This window comes from Rousettus aegyptiacus, unplaced genomic scaffold, assembly GCF_014176215.1.
Source record: "Rousettus aegyptiacus isolate mRouAeg1 unplaced genomic scaffold, mRouAeg1.p scaffold_m13_p_15, whole genome shotgun sequence".
Lineage (NCBI taxonomy): Eukaryota > Metazoa > Chordata > Mammalia > Chiroptera > Pteropodidae > Rousettus > Rousettus aegyptiacus.
The window spans coordinates 56,497,871-56,507,450 of NW_023416290.1; positions in this window are offsets into that span (position 1 = coordinate 56,497,871).

Consider the following 9,580-nt stretch of genomic DNA (forward strand, 5'->3'; position numbering starts at 1 on the left):
GATGGCTCCAGCAGGGAGAACAGAGAGCCCCGGCATCTTTTGACGAGCCTGCTTTTTCATTCCCTGTGCCGGAAGCGGGTCGGATTTTTCTTCAGAATTTACCCTGAGGACCTCGTGGGGGGCCTGGAGGCCCAGCTCCCTATCGTGTGAGTCCCTCCAGCGCCGTCCCCACTGTGGAGTGTTAACTCTCGAGCTGGTCCACACTGAGCCTCCAGAAGAATCACCGGCTGTAGTTTACTGTTCCTAATAACGCGTGGCTGTGCTCCCCGGGAGCTGAAATTCTTTGTATCTACCCTGCGACTTCGCAGTTCCGGTGGCCGCCGTTTGCCCTGTGACCTCGATTCTCTTCTGGATTTAAGAAGAGTTATTGATCTTTAGTTTCTCTGGCTTTTGTCACGTTGTGGGGTCAGGACTGGCGACTTTCAAGCTTTTCACGCATCAGGCCAGAAGCTGAAGTCCCTGTGTGTGTGTGCTAACTTATTCCGTTAAGAAAAATCTGTGTGTGAGATGAATTAGCAATAATTCTTAAACACAACAAAACTGTGTTTTTTGTTAATGACATTCCTTATAAATAAATGAATCGAAGCTTCTTTCCGGAGCTGAGTTGTGAGTTATTCACCAATGATCTGTCTCTGCCGCCAGGAGCAAACCCGGCCCCTGGGCTAACAGGTGCAGGGGCAGAGAGAGGCCACTCTGACCTAGAGCCCGGCAGGACCAGGCTCGACCCCTAGCTCTGCCAGCACCTCCAGGTGACCCAACTCCTTCGAGCCTCACTTTTCTGGTTTGTGAAACAGAGAAAAAAAAAAATGTTAATGTGAAGAAAAACTCAGGATTATGCATGCCTTTCGTCCATGATGGATTTTTAACCAATAGCGAAAAAAACATGACGACGTGACCTTGTGATGACAGGTTATAGCTGTGTCACTGCTCAGCGCCCCCGTGAGCAAAGGCGTCCTGCAGAGCGAGCAGCTCTGCGCCCGGGCAGCCGCGGGGCGGGCGGAGGAAACAGGACCGTTTTTCCAAGGCTGTTTCCCCCTATGGGCCCAGCGGAAAAGCCCTTCCTTCAATGTCCATGGAAATACGAAGAACGCGATAACGAGCTTCGACGGCTACCATCACTACGGAGACTGAGTAAGACGAAATAATGTAAAAACAGCGAAGACGGTTGTCGCGAGTGTTTTCGGAACGGCCACTCCGATCCGTGCCAGGCGCGGTGCTCGGTGCTCTCCTCGCTCTGCCCTCGACAGCCCCACGGAAACGACACTCTCGCGACGCCCTTCTCAGAGAGGACGGAAGCCTGGAGGGGTCAGACCGTGTCCTCGGGTCGCCTGCCGCCATGTGGTTCCGCGCCCGTGTCGGCTGATAGGTGTCGCCTGACGAAACGGGCCCTTTGGGCTCTGAGCGGCAGCTTGGACCCCCTCGGGGCAAGCGGAGGGCACACGGCGCCTGGCGCGACAAACGCCCTTTGCAAACGTCTGTGGACGCGACGGCCGATTTCTACTCAGAAATCACCGGCTGCCCCGCCCCGACCCCCGTCCCGTACCTCAGTGTGCACTGCCGTGTCCCCCACGAGCAGACGGGGTGCCCCCTCGCAGCGAGGGGGTAACCACTTCACCGCGCGGAACCTGCCCTTTCGGGCTGAGTGTTTTACAGGACTTGGTAAACATGAGACGAATTGACAAAATGCCTTTGAATATTAAGTAACTAAAATAATGGTTTTGGAGAGGAAAAAAAGATAAAATTAGTCAATTAGAGTAAAGTGTGTGTGTGTGTGTGTGTGTGTGTGTTCCTCAGGGACTCAGGTAGGATAATGCGATGATGGAGATGGAGAAGAAATGAGCATTCGTTGGGGATCTGTGCGAGGGGCTGTGTGCATGTTTTTCTGCGGTGGCCTTTCGGAGAGTGGGGAACGTGACAATGACTAGACACTGTCTGGCACCCAGCAATCCACATATAGTAATCGAGCGCCTTCTGCGTGACGGGAACTGTGCTAGGTGCTTGGGAAACTAACACAAACAGAAAAGAAAAAAAGCCTCTCCTCTCAGAGAGTTCCCAGAGAGATCAGTGACATCAGCCGTTAGCTCCATGATGGGGGAAGGAAGTCTGACTTTTAGGAGCTCGTGGGAGGAGCGCCGTTCACGAACTTGGAGACTCAAAGGGGATCTTCCCGGAAAGGTGACGGCTCAGTGAGGTCTAACAGGTGGGAGGAGGAGGTGGGCTGGGGCAGGCACTCTAGGTGGGGGTAGCAGAATGCACGAGGGCTCAAGCCAAGATGTCGATTATTGATGTCACTATTATTATCTCATTCAGTGTCATGGGCTGGAGAATCAGGGAGGTCCAGGCTCAAATCCTAGTTTTGCCCCCTCTGGTTGTACGGCCTTGGGTGAGTCACCTGACCTTTTCGAGCCTCCGTCTTGTTCACTGCATGACAAGGACAGTCAGACGTGACCTGTCACCTTGTGATAGCAAGGAGATGAGCTGCTGGGAGCACAAGACCTCGCGCTGCGCCTGGCATTTAGAAGTGCTAAGATACTTTTCTCTTTCTACTCTCTTGAAAGAGTTTAAGTGTTTTTTATCTTTTGGATTCTCAAGTCTTTTTGGACACAGGAGAACTTCCATCAGCTAACATTTGCTCAGAGGTGTGAGACACTGAGCAGATACTCCATACAATTTCACAGGAACAACCAACTGCCAAGCCATGTGGTGAAGTCCCCCCGAGCCATTGCAGGGCAGAGCACACTGCTCATTCTAGAAGGAACCCAGAAAACAAATTTCCGAGATGGCAAAGGCACATTATGTATGAGTAAGAGCCCATACACTGCAGCTCCGAGCTTTTAACTCAATGCCTGCTCAATACCCACAGCTCAGCCGAGTTTTGGACTCAGCCGACATTTTCCCTGAAAACGTTTATTCTACATCATGATGAAAAAAAAACAACAACAAAAAACTTTAAAGTTATTCATACCCTTTAACCTGACCCTTACAACACAGGGTGACCCCGCTCTGACAGAAGGTGCCCCAGAAGATAGACCCCACCCAACTGGAGCTGGAATCTAGTGACCCCGCAAGTCCCTCTAGGTCCGTGAGTGAACTGTAGTTTCTCTGACACAAAATCAGTATCTGTCATGCGCTCTTAGGCAAACAATAATTTTCTACTGAAAACTATTTCCTTAGCGATGGTAAATTTCCAACTGCTGTTGACAGATTCAATTTTTCCAGAGCGTCAAAAAGTCGAGGACACGTGCGGAAGTGTAATTCAGCTTAGCAGATGTCGTCGAGCACTTACTCCCTGACATTTGCTTGTTCGCTCCAGATTCGCCCCCTCGCACCCTTCGCCTGCAAACAGGCCCTCCACGTTTGACTCCGTGAGTCAAGTTCGGCTGATGCCAAACATGTTAGCAGACGGGAACGTAGGAAGTACAGGCTAGGCGCTGTGGCCCACTCAGGTCCCCGAAGTGCCTTTTGAGTTTGGGGTGCCCTTCCCCCAGCTGCTGAGCGTGTTGATGCTGGAGGCTCACCTCGTCTTCCCTGCGGGACTGCCCTAGAGCGGAAGGAAGTGGCTCGGAGTTACACAGCCCTCCGGAGCCCCCGTCCAGTGGGGTGGGGTGGACAGCGGCCCATCTCCATGCCTCGAGGCAGGATGAACGCCAGATGCAGTTCATGCAGGTGAGACCTCACCTGGAAGCCCGCCCCGGCTCAGATCCCCCGCCTTCTCCACCACGTGTCCCTGGCCACACGGGCTTTTCCCGGGAGCCTCTTGGTAAACGGCTCGCAAACGGTCGCCTGTGTCAGGCTCAGCGTCCGGCGGACGCTGGCTAGGACGGCGGCAGACGCCCCCGTCACTCCGCCTCAGACGGCCGCTGCCGCAGTGGCCCCTCGCGACTCCCAGGCTGACGCCCTCGCGGCGCGCACTCCGTTCCGGCTCCCTCCTGGCCACCGCGGACCCTGCACGGCGACCGTCCTCCACGCCACCAGCCACCTCCGGAGGTTCATCTTCGCATCAGCCTCGTCCGCTCAGCGGCTTGGCTGGACCCGCGGGAGGTTCACGGCCCACACTGCAACGCCCTCGGGTTCGGCAGCACCCTCAGCCGCCTCGGTCCTCCCCCGGGGGGTGGCGGCGGCTCTCTGCGGCGCCCTTCCCTTGGGCTCTGCGTTATCAGCACGTCTGTCATTAGCTCTCTGCACCGATTCCCTTCTGCCGAGCTACCTGGCCCGGATCCCGTGCCCCTGACTGGTGAGCGACTGACTGTCACACCGGGATTCCCGCATCGTGCCGGATGCAGGAGACAGGCGGGCGTAACGGAGGTGACGCTTTGCTGTGCCCTCGGGTGATTCATAGCCATTAACCTGACCCTTACCACACGAGGGGACCCCGCGCTGACAGAAGGGGCCCGGGAGGAGCACGGGGTCGCAGCACGCACGTCACCGTCACCGTGGGCGGGGCCAGCCGTGAGGGGGGCGCTGAGGGGGAGCTTCCCCCGGAGCGGCGAAGGGCAGAGATGACCAGGGCGGCCGTGCAGACGCCCGTCCCTGCTGAGAGCCGCCGGCTCCTTCGCCGGCGGCACCGGGCGTGCCGGGCCCACTGACGCCCCTCTCCGCACTGCCTGGCCTGGGCGGGTCGGTCACTTGCGCTTCTGGCCATCGGCACAGGGACGCGAGGAGGGGACTGCGCCCATGAGTGGGCAGCTGCTGAGAGGCATGCGCAGCATGGGAGCAACTCGGAGCAACTCGTGCACGCCGGGGGAGGGGAGGGGAGGGCTGGAGAAAACATCTCCCGAAGGCGGGCAGGCGCGGTCCAGCTCCCGCCGGGTGTGCTCTAGACAGTAGTCTCTCCCACTCTGCGTCTGAGCCTTCTGACCTGCCGAAGGCGCTGGTCTGTCTTCTGATCTACTTGGGTCTGTATTCTGGTGCACTCAGAGTCCTCTGTGGCTGGGCAGAGCCAGCACCCCCCGGGAGCTCAGTAGAGACCCGGGGTCTTGGGCCCTCCCCGGACCGACCGAATCGAATCGACGTGGAGCTCGAGTCCCACCGGTCTGTGCTCGAACTAATGAGCCTCCGACTGATTTTGGTGCTCGCAGAAGTTTTTGTCACACTGGTCAGGATGACATCGAGGTTTTTTTCCTGCTAAGGGTCTGTGACAGAGCCACATTCGGCATTTGAAGTGGGGAGCGAAGAGTCACTTCACAGCAAAGGCCGCCCGACGGTCATTAAATGCAGGCCGCGTGGGGGGCCCCGTGCTCGCTCTGCTGCATTCGGGCCGAATGATCGATCTCGCCCTTTTTAATCTCCTCATGACACCGAACTCCCCTGGTTTTGTCTTCCAATATTCTGACTCTTGCTTTCTGGATCCTGCCCAAAGATTTTCTTTTTTTCTTTTTTTTTTTCCTTTTTTTCAGTCACTGCTCAAATTTTGGTTTCACCAAGTTTCCTGCACTTCGTTCTCTGCCCAACTCAACAACCAGAATTCCAGGGACGGCCTTGGGCTTCTCTAAACCCCTGGGGCAGCCTCCTTTGACCTCTCCCGTGAGGCTCAGCTCCTCGGAGCCACCCGGTCGCCCGCCGCCACCGTGACCTTCCCTGAGCGCAGAGCTGACTCACCCACGTCCCGCCAAGACGCTCTCGCGGGTCTCTAACCCGGAGGAGGAATCGGCGTCCGCGCCCGCCTCGTCTTCTCTCTATCTTCCGGTTAGGGCTGACACTCGGTGTTACTTTATATCGGCTTCGGGTGTCTCGCAGAGTGGTTAGGCACGCGCGTGACTCGCGGAGTGACCCCCCGGCTGGGCTGACACCCGCCTGGCTCCGTGCGCGGGTATCACAGCGTCATTCGCCCTACGCCGCGCCGCGCCTCCCCGAGACCAGCTCGTGACTACCACGCTGTACGTAATCCCTCCGCGTCCTGCCTCACCTGCCGCCGCCTCCTGTTCCGCCCGCGCCCCCTCACGATCGCTCTATCTCCTCTCTCGCTTTCCGTTTGTTCTCCTGTCAGCTCTTCGTGTGATGCTGGGGGATGCCTTGGCCCATCCCGTTTCCCCAGCTGAGAGGGGCCGGCCCGCTGCTTAGCAACGATTTCCATGTTCCTCCCAGAAACAGAGCTGGTCCTCCTTCCCAGTCTCCCTTGCAGGAAGATCGGCCACTGAGATTTGGCCACAGGGATGTTGGAGGACCCGCACGACCTCCAGCGACCCTCTGCAGCCCCTCTCGACTCACCTGCTCAGGGGGGTACAGGGTTTAGAGAAGGATGTAAGGAGCCTGAACCCACGAGGGACAGCACAGAGCGGGGTCCCTCTCCATGCCGGGTCCCCCTCTGCCGACCTTCAGCGGATGGCGGCTCGCCCGAGAAACAACACACGGGAATCCTCACGGAACGTTCTGTCACTTTAAGCATAACGACATATAACGAATCCCTCTTTACCAGGCTAATTGATATAAACAGGAGTTAAGTTCCTGTGGCATCTCATTAACATCATAAAGAAACAACTGGACCAAAGTTATCTGAGGACCCGCTGTACCTTTCATTTGCGATGTAGATTGGAAAATAATAAACAGCAAACAAAAACGAGGAGCTTGGTGTGTGAGTGAGCTCTTCCCGCACTGACACTGCATAGCGAAACAATCTAAAACTCAGTGGCTGACAAACACCTCCATTCCTGAGCTCACGGACCTGCAGGCCAGCTGCGGTTTGGCTCACACACTGGTCTCTGCTGGACAGGTCTGCTTCGGGCAGCGGGCCTGGCTCCAGCTGCTCTTGGACTTAGACCTGCTCCACCTGTCATCGCCGTGGGGCCCAGGCCCGAAGGGCCAGGAGCTTTCCTGGGCATGCGGAAAATTCTCAGGGCAAACCACTGGAGCCCAGAACCCCAGGCAAACTGTTCTAGCTTGTTCAATAGTAAGTGCATTTTTATCTCTTATTAAATCTGCTCACTTTCTATTGTCCAAGTGAAAGTCAGTGAAGCAGAAAAGTATAATCTACCCCAAGGGGGGTGGGAAATAGGGGTGAGAATGTACTGAAGAGTAATGGGATAAAAGGTGTGGAACCTCACAGTATTGTCACCGTCACAGGCCCTGGTCTGAGGTTCCCGGGTTCTTTGAGAATGCTCGTCCCTGCCCCATCCTGAAGGGAGGAGCTCAGTGAATTCCCTTCCGTCCCAGACTCTGCATTTCCTTACTTTCTCTGTCACTCCCAACCTCTCTCAGCCCTTGTGACGGAGGGGGTCATTCCCAAGCACGACCAGCTCTCGGACTCTTAAGATAAAGTGGACTGCGACCCCCCAGTGCAGCGAGGCCCCCGAATCGTGCTGAGCTAATTAGCAGCCTACCGGCTTCTCTCCCACTCTATAAAGCACATTCAAGGCGCAGGTGGAGGAATTCGCATTCATAAGGGAACCGCTCCCTCGAAAGCTTTGCATTCTGATTACAGCCGATGATCCCTGTCACCTCCCAAGCGGGACTCGCTCGCGGGGGATTCTCAAACCAGCGGGCGTGCGCCACCCCGACCCTCTCCTCCGGGAAGATGCATGAGCGCCAGACCTCTCATTCCACATGAGTGAGAAACACACTCCACTCGAGCAGCAAACACAGGCGAGGCACCGAGCCCCGCGCTCCTCAGATGAGAGGGTCCAGGACACGCTAGTCTGCGGCCCCCGCTCCGCCCAGCCCCCCGGCCTCCCGAGCCCCAGCCGTGCAGACCCCCAGCGCTCCCTCGTGCCTTTGCCCTCAGCACAGCCGCCCCGTCTCCCCCGGACGCCCCCGCCCCCTTTTGGGCCGAAGAACTACCATTCCCCAGAGGCCCTGAACCCAGGAGGACGTCCCCGATTCCAGGGCTGAGCTCTAGGCTGTTTGAACGTTGACAGCACTTCTTAACATGTAACTCTATGATAAATTTGCCACGTTTGACGAGCATTCCACAATGCAAGGTCCTCAAAGTGGCGGGTGGGTGGGGGGGGGGGGCCCTCCGGCCACTGCACAGTCGGTGCTGGTGGTTCTTGGCACGCAGCACCCCCTGCACTAAACGCTGGTGACGCAGCTAAGACAGACACAATTCCTGCTCTCGTGGGGTGCACGGTTTGGTGACAGTCACTGAACTATCACTCGCAGTGGGAACGTCTCAGTGCAACGGCGCCGAGCAGAAGGCCCAGAAGAGGTGTTAGGGTAACTCCTGGTGGGGGCGTTCAACCCGGTCAGGGGTGAAGCACACCGGAGATGCCCCTTGAGGGTGATGCTTGAGCTGAATCTCAAGGATCTAAGTCACCTTCGGCCCACGACAAGTACCTGGAAGAGCACGTGGCGCAGAGGGACTGCTTAACAAATACCGGTCGGAGGACGCAGGAACAGGCTGTTGGTGACTGTTTCAGGTGACAATTATACTTACGCAGCATTGTACGGCTTAACCCTCGGCACACGTTATGCCATTTAATCTCCTGATAATACAATATCGTCTATGATTATTCTTCTCATTTTACAGATGAAGACACTGAAGCAAGAGAGGTTAAAACAATCTTCTCCAGGCGACACAGCCGAGAGGAGGCGGAGCTGGGATTGGAACCCAAGCATCCTGGCCTGGCTGCAGCCTGGCCTGGCTCGAGCCTCGGCAACGAGCTGTTTCTTTACTGCACATCAGCTTCATACTGGGTGCTTGCTGTGCATTATTTCTTAACCTCCCTGGAGAGGTAGATTCTGTTTTTGCTTTTCTCTCTTTTTGTAGATGCCAGAATTCGTGCTAAGGGATATTGGAGGATCCCCGCCCAGGACAATAAGATCATAAACAGCAGAGTCAAGCACAGTCCAGCCAGGCCCCAGGAGCTCACGCCTGGGTCCTCGGCAGAGTGCACACTGCCCACTGGCGTTGGGATTTTCACGGTGCGGGCCGAGAGATCACGGTCGCTGAGGAGGAGGGGAAGAGGAAGCCTGCGGGTCTCTGTTTAGATCTTCCACCCTTTCCTTGGGGTTTGGATTTGGGCTGTCAGAATTGTGTGGAAGTTCATGGCAATCAGCTCTTTACAAACACCCTGGAGCCATTCCCATTTCTTTATTACTCTCTACCTTTCCCGTGCACATCACTTTGCATTTGATAAAAGCATCCCAATCACTTGTAATGCTGTCTGATTAGAAGCTCAGTCTATTTTCCTATGCAAATATAAAGCTGCCCACAGTATGAAGATGTTATAGAAAATTACTTGTATTCAACGGAATTTTTTTAAAGAAAAATTACGAGTTGCATCTGTGAATTTTAAATCATTTTTTTTTTCCTAAATGGATGGAAATAATATGGAGCTATTGTTAAATGCCGCAAAAGGTGTGTGATGGGGAACCGACCAAGGAGCGGGAGGCGGCCCTGGAAGTCTGTGCTGACTCAGCTGCAGAGCTCCAAGATGAAAATACCAAGGCCCGAGCCGCCTCCGGAGACTCCATACTAATCATATTAATTGGAAACTGGAAAGAGGAAATGGTCACAATCCACACATTTATCACCCAAAAGGCTGATCAGTTCATAAATTTAATCCGGCAAAGGAATTGGAAAATAAAATGGATGCTTATAAGAAATCAGGGACAGGCAAGTGGGGGAGGGGCGCTCTCTCTAAAC